This window comes from Canis lupus, chromosome 15 (assembly GCF_011100685.1).
Source record: "Canis lupus familiaris isolate Mischka breed German Shepherd chromosome 15, alternate assembly UU_Cfam_GSD_1.0, whole genome shotgun sequence".
NCBI lineage: Eukaryota > Metazoa > Chordata > Mammalia > Carnivora > Canidae > Canis > Canis lupus.
Window position 1 is genome coordinate 62,149,141 of NC_049236.1, and position 13,807 is coordinate 62,162,947.

The 13,807-nt window shown below is 43.3% G+C and overlaps 1 long non-coding RNA gene across 1 annotated transcript; it reads right to left on the reverse strand.

Moving 5' to 3' along the window:
• Window positions 1-484: 484 nt before the first annotated feature.
• On the reverse strand, window positions 485-2,619 carry LOC111090133. Its single transcript, XR_005370030.1, has 2 exons — window positions 2,297-2,619; window positions 485-856 (listed from the first exon to the last, which is right to left on the reverse strand). It is a non-coding gene; the product is annotated as an uncharacterized LOC111090133 (long non-coding RNA).
• Between the last annotated feature and the right edge of the window lie 11,188 nt (window positions 2,620-13,807).

Here is a 13,807-nt window from a genome sequence, read left to right on the forward strand (position 1 = left end):
CAGGAGATACCGTGATGTCCCGTCACTCCTCGCCCTACTGGGATCACGCCTGTTTATCCAGTTGGCTTTTCTTTATTTTGCCTTCTCTAGTATGAATGTGCACCTTAAGCTCTGTCTTTATGCTCCTTTTCTCTTTATCCGACAGTGTCTCCTTTGTCGCACGGATCCTTTGGCCTCGGAGATGCACACAGGAAGGGGCAATATATCTGTGACTTGCTTTGATCTATTTCATCAGGAAACAGTGGCATGGCTATGGGTGCAGAAATCCTTTGGAAGATTGTATTACATCTCTGAGATGAGTATAAAATTACACTACAGGAGTTGAGCCTGTCTTCATTCATTAGTAAAAAAAAATCTGCTCATTGTTGAAATTATTCTAAAAACTCTCCCATGGCAATTTGGATATCTAACCTCACTTTCTGGGGCCTTTCCTGGTATGATATATGATCTCTATTTTTCATAAACCACACTCAACAACAAGAAATAGTACTGATCTTGGCAAGATTTAATAAGTTATGTAATTGTTCGGGATTCCAAATATGAGTTCATGGACCGTTACGTTCATGTAGAAAAAGAGCCAAAATCTAAGCTAACAATTTTATGGAGCCTGCAGTATGCTAAGAGATGTTTATTTTCTGTGAAGCAATGAAAGCTTCTGTAAAACTTTGCTTGTTTTCCCAGTTGCTCTATTGGAATCTAATTAATGGATTTTCCCATCGTAAGTATTTTTGAAGAAATAAAAATCTTGCTTGTAGTCAGAAAAATTCATATTTGCCTTGAATCATGTATCGTGATCATCCATCTTCACACACAAAGCTGTCCTGAAGATATGAAATGTATCATGTTTTAAGGACCCCTAGAGAAAAAGATTTTAGAACTTACTTTTGGTGACTTATTCCAATGACTAAATCCCCTCAGGAAATTATTTCTCATCTAACCTGAGTATTTCACAATATGCTTAAATGTTTTCCTTTGCTATGTCGTCACTGAAAATGCCTGTAAAGGAACCTCTCCGAACTGAAAAACCAGTGTTTAAATTACTCCTTGCCAACTTTTAAAACCTAACTCAAGTCATTTTTAAAAACAATAAATCCTAAGTCATTTCTGAGATACTCTGCATGCTTTCCTATTAAGGTTCTCATTGAATCTCCAATTTCTAAGTTATGTGCTATATACGTTTGTTTTCTTAATTTATGGTTCTATCTCTAATTCAGATCATCCTATATTATGTCCATGTATTCTTTTTTATGTTACGTCCATTTAAATACACATTACTATAAAATGAGTGCTTTTAGTTAGGCTTACCAAAAACATGCTTTTTGAACAAACAAACCCTCCATCAAGTTCACACCAAAAATTGTCAAAAACAAAAAGATGGTCTAAGAAAAAAAAATTTTTTTTCTGTTCATTATTTTTTTTTAACTTCCTGACTTTTGTGGCTGCTGTAACTCCTCGGCAGGATTATCACAGTGTAACATAAATAGGAGATTAACTTTACAGTCACTCTCCATTCACCATAAAACTCCTTGACCTACTCAAGTCCAGTGGGGTCAGCGTTTTCTTTGGCCAGCTTGAATCTTTGGCTGTGGGACCGTGGGGCTCACGCCATGGAATACTGTCAGCACAAGGGATATCCTTTGGAAAACAACGAAAACTTGCTCTCTCGCTCTCTCTCTCCTTTTTTTTTTTTTTTTTTTTTTTTTGTTGCATACAACTGTAGGGAAACTCTTACTCCTCAATTTGTGAATGTCAAAGAGTCTACAGAAGTTTGTAAGGACAAAGAAAAGCCTTGCTAATTAACCATTGTGTTGTAATCATAATCAAGATTTACAGAGCACTTTCTGTGCCAGGTAGCACATAGATTGCACCAAAGACCATTTCTGCTGACAAATTTGCTGCCAGCCGTGTATCTCAGGTCTCAGTAGTTGGACTCTTTGTGCCAAAGCCTTTCTGATTAATTAGGAAAATTCAACAAGCAATTATGAAAATAATGCTCCAAGTCGTTTAGGCACGAGGTAGTGTTTTCCTGTTATATTTCAAGTAAACAAAGGGATATCGGTTGATTGTTGAAGAGGAGTTGATTATAACCTTTGACTCTAAATAATGAGTCTGTTTCTTAATTCCCTTTAAAGGTTTAGAATTCCAAAGCGATGGAGTTCATTAGGGAAACAGAGGAAGTAAACACATGGAAAACAAGGAGGGACCCAGTGCCTCCCAACTGGCTTCCTTTCCCTAACTTTCATTGGCAGGTGGACTAACTCTGGAGCCGTGTCTCATCACATACAGACAGACTCACCGACTTTTAGTGGTCCCTATGCTATTTTTCATCCCAGAAGCTGGTCGTGCTCGTGGTCAGACGAATCGACGGTGGGAGCAGTGCTCAGGGACTTTGGGCTATGCATGGGTGGAATCATCGAGAACTTGGGAGAGACGCATGTTTTCAGTTACAATTTTAACTGGACACAATGGCTTGCCCACAGGAAAGCTCATGGATCCATAAACCTCGTCCACTGCTCCCTTACAGGAAAGGACATGTTTATTGCCACAACCCATGCCACCTGCTTGGCTATCAAGTGTACATTTGTTCTCTTGGGAACAACAGGGTGGGGTAGTTCCTAGAAACAAGGCTGAAGGCCAGCAGTGTTCCACTTCCAAATTCCGGCTGACTTCTCCAGTGACCCCTCAATAAAGCCAACCACTGCTCGTTTAAAACTGGAGCCGCATATGCGGTGCCTTGGGAAATAGCCACACTTACTGTTATTTGGGGGGCACGCCACGCGTACAGCACTATCCTGTCACCGACAGATACCCATTGGGTGTCTTCTACTAATGTGTCATAAATGGGTTGAAAGGCAAGTAGCATGCGTGGATTTACAATAATACGCTGCTCAAAACCAGGTTTGTCATTATAAAAGGATTATTTTGTATGTTGTTTTGTAAAGCTCGTTTTGTTGTTGTTAAAAGGATTTATGTAAATTGATGTAAAAATACAGAATGTAGGGGAATCCAGGGTGGCTCAGCAGTTTAGCACCTCCCTTCCGCCCAGGGCGTGATCCTGGAGCCCCGGAATCGAGTCCCACGTCAGGCTCCCTGCACGGAGCCTGCTTCTCCCTCTGCCTGTGTCTCTGCCTCTCTTTCTCTCTCTCTCTGTGTCTCTAATGAATAAATAAATAAAAAGCTTAAAAAAAATCCAGAATGTACATTTATGTAAATCTAAGTTTTCCAAAAATTAAATTAGTCCTGTTGTAGCCGTTAGGTGTGGTCTATGCTACACAAAATTAATTTTAAAAAGATGACCATCAGTGACCCAAAAAAGCCCAAAAGTTCCCCTCACAAAGAATCATAATGGTACCATGCAAAAATAATAATAATTATTATTTTTTTAGTGTTGTTAGAAGAACAGAGCCAGAAAAAGGTTGCTGTCCTTCGGACCATATATTTGCACAGTCGGAATTGTGGCGGTGTGTGATGAGCAGTGCCCTCTAGAGTGGGTGACAGCTCCTGGGCACCGTGGTCGTCTGCGAGTGGTCCAGGTGGCAAAACACCTCAACGGGAGAAAGCCCTGGCAGCCACGGCTGAGTGTAGCACCCTTGGCTTCTACAGTCGGCAGAGGGAGAGAAAGTGACGTTCCAGAAGTTAAAGTCGTTGAAAGTACAGATGTCTGGGAATGGTACGTGCGGCAAGAGAGAGGCTCCTGCACACCTTGGCAAGCTTTGGAAACAATGAGTGGTCACTCCAGAGATCCCAAAGCTACAAAATATCTCAGTATTTTCAAACCAAAATCACCCAGCTGAGACTTTTTTTTTTTAATTGTATTTATTTAATTGGGGGGGGGGGAGAGGGAGAGGGAGAGGGCACATATGGGGCAGGGGACAGCGGGGCAGTGGAGAAGCAGACTCCGCACTGAGCAGGGAGCCCGAAGTGGGGCTCGGCTCCCGGGCCTGGGGTCACGGCTGAGCCTCCTCAGGCCTCCCCAGCTTAGACTCTTTTTAAAAATCTTAGTGTCACCGCACGATACAAGGAAGACAAATGCTAGTAGTGAAACTCGAAGGGAAGCTCATAAAAGCTCCACTCGTTACAGCTGTTGGCCCACGAAGCTGAGCCACGGCGCCCGCCACCCCGACCCCCAGGCCCGCCTGCCGCTGCCGAGTCCCTGGGTCTTGCAAGTGCTTCATGAAATGACCCCTTAGTTGGAGTTGAGGACGGAAGAGAGCGTAGAGGTAGGAGCACAGAGGGGAAGCGGGTACTTGCTGTGAGGGTCTCCGCTGCCCCGCAGCCAGGTTCATTTAATGACTCAGTTCCCCATTTTAAGCATGAGACCACCCAAATATACACATTTATCGCAGCCAGCTCGCCACGACAGCCTCGGGACCAAGCAGGCGAGGGACGAATTATGAAGCAGTAGATCTGAATTGACCCCAAAGGCAGGCCAGTCTTCTCGGCCAGTTCTCGGGGGTGCACGCAGGGTCAGTAACCCGAGGCTCTAGGTCCGCACTCTGGACGCACACCCTCCCTTCCATGATCTGGCGTGTGCGGCATCACTGTCCTCCGACGTCGTCCAGCGCCCAGCAGGGACGAGGCCAGGCGCCTCAGCCTGCGCTGTCACAGCAGAGTGCCACGGAGTGCGTGGCTCGAACAGCGCACACGCGTCCTCCCACTGTGCAGGTCAAACCCAGGTGCGCGCAGGCCTGGTGGCTGGCGAAGCTTCCCGAGGCGTGGGGAAGGCTTCCTTCTCCGGGTGCGCCCCCCGACCTGCCTTCACGCCCCCTCTGGAGGACAAACCCGAGGGCAGGAGGTCTTTGGTGACTTGTCCTCTTCAGCTGAGGATACCAGTCCTTTGGGACCAGGGCCCAGTCATACCGTCTTATTTACCCTCGATTGTCCCCTTGTGGGTCCCATCTCCACCTGCAGTCACCCTGGGGTTTGAGTTTCAACATATGGATTTGGGGGAGACACAATGCAGTCACAGGGCACGGGCACTGTCCACCTAAGTCGTCACTACCGGGTAATGGTTGTGTAGCTTAGACTCAAAGCCAGTTGAAAGCCTCGTGCTAAGTAAAATAAGCCGGATGGAGAAAGACGAGCACTGTGTGACCCCGCTTATGTGAGGGATTTTAAAAAAAGCAAAAAAGAGAGCAGATTGGTGACGGCCCGAGGCAGGGGCTGGGATCGGGGCAATGGGTGAAAGTGGTCAATGGGGACAAAACCCCAGTTGGAAGACAAGTTCTGGGGCTGGGAGGTGCAGCACGGTGGCTACGGCCAATAAGACCTGTTGCATGTTGGAAAGTTGCTAAGAGCATAGATCTTTTTTTTTTTTTTTTTTAAAAGAAGTTATTCATTTATTCATGAGACACACACACAGAGAGAGAGAGAGAGAGAGAGAGAGAGAGAGAGAGGCAGAGACCCAGGCCGAGGGAGAAGCAGGCTCCGTGCAGGGAGCCCGACGGGGGACTCAATCCCGGGGCCCTGGGGTCACGCCCTGGGCCGGAGGCAGGTGCTGGACCCCTGAGCCCCCCGAGCGCCCCAAGAGTGTAGGCCTTAAAAGTTCTTATCAGAAGAAAAGAGGTGTGTAATTACGGGGGCTACGGGGGCTGATGGATCGCAACTGAATTCAGCGTGTGGTCATTTTGCGACTTCTCAAATGTCAGACCACGTTGTTCAGCTTACTGTCACGTCGCACGTCCACTGTATCTCAGGGCGGGGCGGGAAGCACCTGCCATGAGATGTCCCCGCGCCGCAGCCCAGCAGGACGGCTTGGGGGGTCCCTGCACCCGCTGGCCAGGACCCCAGTTCCCCCTATTCCTCTGCCTCAGAGGCCGGGCCCAGGCCCTTGGTGCGAAGGGCTCCGCTCCGGGGGAGCAGGAGGGACCTCCTGGGGGGCCCTGAGGCCGAGCGGGTCGGGGCGTCGGTGTGGACTGGCCCCCGGGACGCGCCCATCGGAGCTGCCAGGAGGGTGCAGTGGCACCTCAGGCCCACTGCAGGGCCCCGGCGCTCGGCAGGTGCATCCGCAGGTGCATCCGCAGGTGCGTCGGCAGGTGCATCCGCAGGTGCATCCACAGGTGCGTCCGCAGGTACGTCGGCAGGTGCATCCGCAGGTGCATCCACAGGTGCGTCGGCAGGTGCATCCGCAGGTGCATCCACAGTTGCGTCAGCAGGTACGTCAGCAGGTGCGTCAAGGCCCAGGGCTGGACTCCCCGGGCGCCCGGACCTCCTTGGGCCTGCGCTGCGAGCCCGACCCGTCGGCGTGGGGACCACAGTCGGGAGGCGCCGGGAGCCGCCACCTGCTGCCCCAGGGCCTGGGGGTCCACGAGGAGGGGCGAAGGGGGGCAGCCTCGGGCCCAGGAGGTGACCCCGGGTCAGGGGATCCAGGCTGCAGCCGCCACCTGCTGCCCTGGGGCTGGGGGCCCAAGAGGAAGGGGGGTTAAGGGGGGCAGCAGAGGGGCGGCCGCCTCAGGCCCAGGCCGTGACCCCGGGTCAGGGGATCCAGGCCGCAGCCTCCCGCCTGCTTCTCCCCCCCACCCCCCCGAGTCTCTGCCTCTCTCTGGGTCTCTCAGGAGTTAAGTAAATACGATCTTTAAATAATAATAATAATAATAATAATAATAATAATAAAAAATAATAATAATAAATGTAAGTGAAGATGGATGTTTGGATTTTCGGCTATAAACCTTCTATTTCTGGCCACCTTGCTCCAGTGTATTCTAGATCTTATGAGCAAAGCAATGGAAGACTTGACGTGATTATATTTTTAATTACTACTTTTCACGCAGCTTGTGACATTTATAAGCAATCCGGTTCTTTCCTAAACACAGTTTTATAGATTTTTCTAGGTTTGGCACTGCCCTTGCTTCTTGGCACAGCTTTATGTCACTATTTTTAAAAATGAGCATGACGGTGTAGATACCGAAATGGAAACTTTGAGCCAAAACAAAGTTCGCATTCAATTGGAAGAACCAAGGGGCTGACATTCAAATGTCAATGGATTCCCCTACTCACTTTTTTTTTTTTTTAACATGGTAAGATTTACTTGGAAAGTCTGGATTTGCTATCACATTAAACAATGTCAGCTTGATTTCCATCACAGTGAAAATTCCTAAGTGCATTTGATTTTACTTTCAGTTGTCTCTTAATGACTTTATTTATTTTTTTGACATTGTGTTTATTTATTTATGAGAGACGCAGAGAGAGAGGCAGAGACACAGGCAGAGGGAGGAGCAGGCTCCATGCAGGGAGCCCGATGCGGGACTCGATCCCCAGACCCCGGGGTCATGCCCTGGACTGAAGGCAGGCGCTAAACTGCTGAGCCACCCAGGCGTCCCAGCGACTTTATTTTTTTAACATATCCTTAAAAATCATGCTATTCAAATAACTTCTCTCCAGTCAACCTCCCTCCCCATAAAAAACTGAAGAGCAAGAGACACTGTAAAACCCTGTGCTCCGTAAGGGTGTGGTGGCTCTTATTACATAACCCTAATGAAGATATTTTACTTTCTAAGTTGCTGTTGCAGCCGAAATAGCTCTATTTGATGTTTCTGAAGCTAAACTTCATCTCCCTCTAAAGCCTTTCAGTGACATCATTATTTAACCCATAACCCAATGATATTCCCGTTATTTTTCCCTTTTCCAAAAACGGATATTTTTTTCTTCTGCTCAAACCTGATAAGGTTAAAAGTTGTATCTGAGTTTATTGGTTTCACACTCAGGGAATTTACTTTCTGAAAAGAGGAAAATAATAATAATAATAAAGAGGAAAATAATATCTGATCCTTTGGAAATGAAGGCAGTGAAATTTTGGCTGGTCATTTTTTGAGAGACCAAGAAGAACGCTGTCAACCATAATGCTAAATTTGGAAGTGCGATGTCGTGCCAGCGGGTATTTTAGCAAGGCTGATGCTATACTTGGGAATTTGTCAAGTACATAAATAATATTTCATAGCACATTTGGCTCTGTGCGAAGCAGATACAGAATTTATTCTTCGCCCTAACAACGAGAGATACCACACATTTAAAAATGTATTAGGGAGAGTTCCTCCAGTCTGTTCTATTTATTTTCATGGTGTTCATTAAGGAAGCACCTAGGTTTCTTTTAAAATGTCATATCTTTGCTAACACCGTGGGGTTTTATCCACCATGTGAACTTTAGCTCTGTTCAGACAGCTAATGCAAAAATAAATAATTTCATCCGTACTCCTGGACAGCAAATCCTGGGGGTTAAACCAGCTGCAGGCTGGTGAAACGAAGATTTTTTTTTTTTTTTTTTCCCAACCGGCTATCCTTAAAAACTCACTCCACTCTCTTTCTTGTGCCACCAGCTATTGCTCCTCCGGAGTCCGGTGGTGAAGACAAGGGCAAATGTGCAAGGGTAAGTGAATGCATGACTAGGTCTCTGGTGAGAAGACAATCCACTGAGGAATGACATTCTGTTTTTCCGAAAGACTCAGCATTTTGGAGCTCAGAAATATGCTGGGAGAACAATGCTGAGCAGACTTGCAGGAAAAGACACAGATTCTGAGTGAAGTTGAGTCAGACCCTGGTGGTCTGATCTAGGGTCCTTGCCATTGCACCCCTCGGCTTCCTGCCCCCTAAGCAGGTTATTTAACTTCCACGTGGACAAAGAGTCATGATAATTTGTGGATATTTGCATTGGTTTGTGTCTACCTCGCCTTGTGTTTTGAGACTGATAATTGAAAAAATTGAGGAGGGCCCTGGTGCCTCCCGCACATCCAGAGACTGCAGCTTTTGAGCAGGGGTTAGTTTCTAAGGGGAGACTATTTTGTCCCTCTGAAGACCCAGAAAGAGCCTCAGACCCCCCCTCAGGAAGGCCCCCGGCAGTGCTGTCAGGGCTCCCCTTCCCGTCCTCATTTTGGAAACCAGGAGGGCCTGCTGAGCACCCTCCGTCCAGTCCAAGTGTGGAAGGAGGAGGAGGAGAGCTGTCAGCGGGGCACACACGGGTTTCCAAGTCACTTTTCACTAATTTGACAATGAAACGTGTTGGGTATTTTGCACATTTTAAGCCATACAATAACCCATGACAGTTACCATCCTTTTTCACAGGAAAACTGAGTAAATTGTCCAACATCATACAGCAAGCAGACATGGTAGTCCGACGTTGACCCAGGAAACTCAGCTGCTGGGTCTAAGCTTTTCAACTATTTCTCTGCCCCTTGTCTCTTCTCTCCAGAATTTGGGGGCATCAAAGGCCAGCCCTGTTCTAAGTGATGCTGATTAGTAGCTTTTAGGTTTTAACATCTCTCATAATAAGGAAAGCAGTTTTCCTTGATGTTGCCTTTATATTTCTAACTAAGTAAAGCACCACTTTGTGATTCAATGGAATTTAGGCAAATAAATTAATTGTGATCCTTCATTTATAACGCATTATAATAACTTGTCCATCTAAGGCTCTATTCCTGTTTAATTAAAGTTTTACGATTATCTGGGGACCCACTACTCAAGAACTAGGATTTTTCTCTTTTTTAATTCTAAATTTACTTAAATTTATTTATCCATTCTTCTCCCTGGTAGATATTGGAAAGGTTTCCAGGTTTTGTTTTTTAATGCCATGGTGTATAGATATTCTTCCATGTCTCCTGGTGTACATATGTCTTCTAAGTTATAAATCTAGGAGGCGGAATGCTGGGTTATAGGATATGTAAATATTAAACTTTACAAGAAAATGCCAAATTGTTTTTTAAAGGACTTGTACCCATTTATACTCCCACTTGTAATTTATAAGCAATACCATTGAATTACTATTTTTTTCTTGAGCATTTTTTGTTGTTAAACTTCTTATGGTAGTCACGTGGTAGCTCACTATGGTCTAGATTTGAGTTTCGTTAATTACTAAGAAGCTGAAAACTAAGTATTTTAACTGGCTCTATGTGTTTGCTTTGAAGGCAAATGCTCCTACCTCTCCCCATTCTCCCACTAGGTTGCTTGCCTTTTTTCTGATTCATTCGTAGGAATCCAGCATGCAGTCTGTGGCAGTTATTTTACATTGGTTATTGGTGTCTCAAAGTCGTCCCGGTTGTTGTTTTGCCTCTTTAAACATCTTTTCCGAAGAATGGTTGTTAGTTTTCATGCAGTCTAATCTGCCATTATTTTATGTTTAGCAATTTTAGAGCTTATGTAAGATTGGATAGCTATTCTCTAGTTTTTTTAAAAAAAGTTTTGCTTTTGATAGTTAAGTCAAAATCTAGTTAGAGTTAACATCTGTGTAAGCTCCCAGGGCACAGTTTTACTTTTCCCCTCACTTTAACTATTTTCCCTCAGCTCAGTTTTTTTTCAATAGTCTCTCCTTTCTTCCCCGATCTTCGCAGTGGCATCTCTGACAATATTAACACTCCTTATAGTCTTAGGTCTGGAAGGGGCTCTCTCGTATCTTCCACTGGTTAGTTTATTTGTTTCTGTGCTTCTTCTACACTTACTTCGTTCCTATAGTTTATAACGGGACTTGCTATCGGGTAAGAAGTCTCTATTTCATTTCCTCCCCCTGTTTTAGGTACATTCTGGCAACGCTAAACTGTTTGCTTCTCTGTATAAACCTTAGAAAAAACATGGCAAATTCCATGAAAAATACTATTGAAATTTTGGTTGGAGTTACTATAAATCTATGAGCCCACTGAGAGAATTGACACCTTTTATATATCACTTTTCTAGTCATGAACATGAGCCATCTTTCCATATTTTTGAGTGTTCTGGAATTTCTTTAAGTAAACTTTTATTCTTCCTCAAGATCCTGTAACTCTTCTGTGAGGTATGTTCTTTGGTACTCTGTATTTTTTGTTGCCAACAGAAATGGTGCTATTTTAAATTATATTTTGTATTTTTTTTCTGTTGTATAAAAATGTAATTGATCTTTGTGTATCGATTTTATATCTGGCTATCTTGCTGACCTATATTATTACATGTAATTATTTTTAAACACTTTGTAGATATATGAAAATATATAACAAATGGATAGTAAATAGTAACATTTTTTTGCCTTCATTTAATAAAATAATTTTCTGTACTTTTCTCCTGTAATCTGTTAATCGGGTTGAAAACATTCATAGATTTTTAAAAATTAAACTCACTTTACATTCTGGCTACAACCTAACTGTGTCTTGGTTTATTATCTTTGTCCACCCACCTTGATGGTTTCAGATTGCTATTATTATGTTAAGCTTTTCTTCAATAATTGTCATGAATAAAATATGCTTTCAGGTTTCTTTTTTAGTTCTCACTTCATTGAATACATGCAGATATATTCCCAGTTTGTTTTTTAGAGAGTTTGCCCAAGACTAGAATAATCTATTACTTGAAAGTAGTAAATGTATCCTATGAAATGGTTTGATCCTGGCATTTTCTTTATAGAAGGATTTTAATTAGTGTCTCAAATTTATTAATAATTATATAACTATGCAAGTTTTCTATTTATTTTTCAATCAGATTTTAATGTCATATTTTTCTATAAATTTATTTCATCTAAGCTTTCAAATTTATTTAACAAGTCATTGATTATATTTTAACATTACCTTTTAAATCTCTTGTATCTTCATATTTTTCTTTTAACCACAATCTTATTTATTTATATCTTCGGTCCAGAGTTTAACTAAGCTACTCCATGGCATTGCTGGGGCATCCATCCATTTTGTTTAGCTACGTGTCTTGCAGGGGCCTTGAATTGCCATTAGGTTCTGGAAGCCACAGAGCCACAAAGCAAATGTAAATTCCTAATATGACTTCCTCAACAGCCCTTGAGATCCGTCAACAGTCTCCCCTGCCTCCCAGCACCTGATGTTTCTGCGCCCCTTATCTAAGGCCCCTGGGGAGCTTACCACACCCCCACTCTTTTGGTGCAAATTTATTTGTTTATTTTAAAGATGTTATTTATTTATTCATGAGAGACACAGAGAGAGAGAGAGGCAGAGACACAGGCAAAGGGAGAAGCAGGCTCCATGCGGGGAGCCTGACGTGTGACTCGATCCCGGGACCCTGGGGTCATGCCCTGAACCAAAGGCAGACACTCAACCCCTGAGCCACCCAGGAGCCTTTAGAATTGCATTTTCTTAGTCAATTGCATTTCTAGCATTATACAGTAAACATACTTAAAGAGTTTCTGAAGGATTTTTTTTTGACTTAAGTTCAATTTTGCTCAGAAGTAAAATAAATACGCTCTGATTTTTTTCCCCTGGTAGTTGCCAGATACATATTTTTTTTGTTTTGTTTTTTTCAATTTTTTATGCATATACATAATGTTTACTTCTTGAAATGGATGAGAAATCCAACATAGAATTGGACTTTTAAGAATCAAATCTGAAAAATTCTGTCTTACTTCATGAGTGCATTTGAACTTTTTTCTATATGCTTGTTTCTGATTTCCATTTCTCCAGATTATTGTGTTTCTCTTTTTCTTCCATTATAAAGAATGATTGATTTTTTTGTTGTTGTCCTCTTTCTCATTGTCACTGTTGTTGTTATTGTACTTGCTTGGAAGTGTATAACTCCGTTTCTATTCCTTCTTTGTGTGTGTGGTTACTTTTGAAATTTTACCAAGAACTTTAATTCGGCAAAATCTAAAATCCAAAATAAATAAAATGAGAAAGACTCAATTGCATAAACAACAAGATATTTCAGAGATTTTTAGGTTAAGTGTCTCAGTGTGCTTTTTTTTTTTTTTTTTTGAGTGAGAGGCGAGCGGCAGAGGGAGGGAGAATTTTGAGCAGGGTTCCTGCCCAGGCACAGCCTGACATGGGCCTCTATGTTACGACCCTGAAACCATGACCAGAGCCAAAATCATGAGTCAGAGACTTAAGCAGTTGAGCCATCCAGGCACCCCTCAGTGTGCTCTTTTTTTTTTTTTTTGTAACCCCACAAATTAAACACCATCTTTTTTTGACACAGAAAATATTGTTAGGATTTCTTTCTTTCTTTTTTTTTTTCTTTTTTACTTTAAATGCATTTTTTTTTTAAAGAAGCTTCTTTAGTGCAGCTCCCTTGAGGGTAACTTATTCCAGTTTTTATTTGACTGGCCCCTGAGGGTTCTGTTGAAAATAGATTATAAAAGGACAAGGCTGGCATCTAGCAGGAAATCAGCTAGAGGCTCATGTCATCATCCAGGCCAGGGAGGACAGTAGACTGGATAGGTTGATAGGGGAGGAGCTGGTGAGAAGTGTGTTTGCCATGGATGCATTCTCAAGGTCTAGCCAACATTTCCTGATTGGATGCAGCTGGTGATAGAAAGAGAAGAGTCACATCTGAGAAGGAGTCAGGAGGACTTGAGAAACTGAAAAGATGGATTTGCTATTAACTAAGATGAGGGACTGCAGGTGAGTAACATTTGGGAAAATGATCAGAATTTCGGTTTGGACTATGTTCGTGTCATGCGTACTAGAAACTCAAGGGAAATTTTAAATATATGAGCCTGGAGTTCAGGAGAAAGCTCTCTATTTTCCAGTCTTCTATATATAGATGGTTTTTATGGACAAGAGCACCAAAGGAGTGAGTACACAGGAAAAGTGAAGACCTAAGTCTTTGGAGACTTATGTTGAGAGGTAAGAAAAAAGTGGAGGAATCAGGCAAGGAGATAGAAAATGTGGATCCAGTGAAGGCAGGAGAGAGAGCATCCTTCAATCCAAGTGAAGAGAGTATGTAAAGGAGAAAGATTTCACTATCTGTGTTTCATGCTACAGAGAAGACAAATATGTAGGAAAACAGAGACGTGACCATTGATTTGACAATGTTGGTGAAACTACTGGTGACCTTGACCCAAGCAGCTTTGGTTGAACAATAGAAGTAAATGACTAATTGGATTAAATTGAAGCGGTGG